Source organism: Myotis davidii, unplaced genomic scaffold (assembly GCF_000327345.1).
Source record: "Myotis davidii unplaced genomic scaffold, ASM32734v1 scaffold409, whole genome shotgun sequence".
In the NCBI taxonomy this organism is placed as follows: domain Eukaryota; kingdom Metazoa; phylum Chordata; class Mammalia; order Chiroptera; family Vespertilionidae; genus Myotis; species Myotis davidii.
Window position 1 is genome coordinate 1,304,318 of NW_006374611.1, and position 790 is coordinate 1,305,107.

A 790-nucleotide genomic window follows, 5' to 3' on the forward strand; every position below is an offset into this window, starting at 1 on the left:
ATTTCAATTAAATTGTAAACATTTTTTGGCCATGTTTTGTGCTGTTAAGATGCCTGTCATTCATTAATTCTATACACTTTTCATTTGTTTTATTTGAAGTGTCACAATTTGATGTTCATTTAATAACTAGAGGTCCGGTGCACGAAATTCATGCACGTAGTATATATAATATCTATATATCACAAAAACAACTGAATTCACAATCAACAATGACAGATCGAAAAACAAGTGTGTGATTGTTGCCTGTGAGAGCTTTATATGTATCACATGCATGAGTAAACATTTATTTTTAAATTGCCAGTGCATGTCATACATTCCAGGAGTCCGGCCATCTAGCCCCACAGAGGGAGCCTCCGCCCACTTGGCTCGGCCCCGTGATCGATCGCCCTGCAGAGGGAGGCCCCACTCACTCACTCCAACCTGGGTCCCCATCTTTGGGACAATCGTCTGCCTGATTGATCACCCTGTCAGCCAGTGGCTTGGGCCTCCCTCTGTGGGGTGATAGTGGGGTGATGTGGGGCTTCCTGACCAATTGCATTGCACTTACCTTGGTTGGCCTGGCGCCAGTGCGTGTCATAGCATGGTCATGCATACATAAATAAATGTTCATTTTTTAAATTTAACAATTTTTATAAATATTTAAAAATAAAATATAAAATTAAAATAAAATATTTTATAATTTATTTAGAAATATTATTGAATATTAACATTGACTATTTCAATTGAATTGTAAACATTTTTTGGCCATGTTTTGTGCTGTTAAGATGCCTGTCATTCATTAATTCTATAC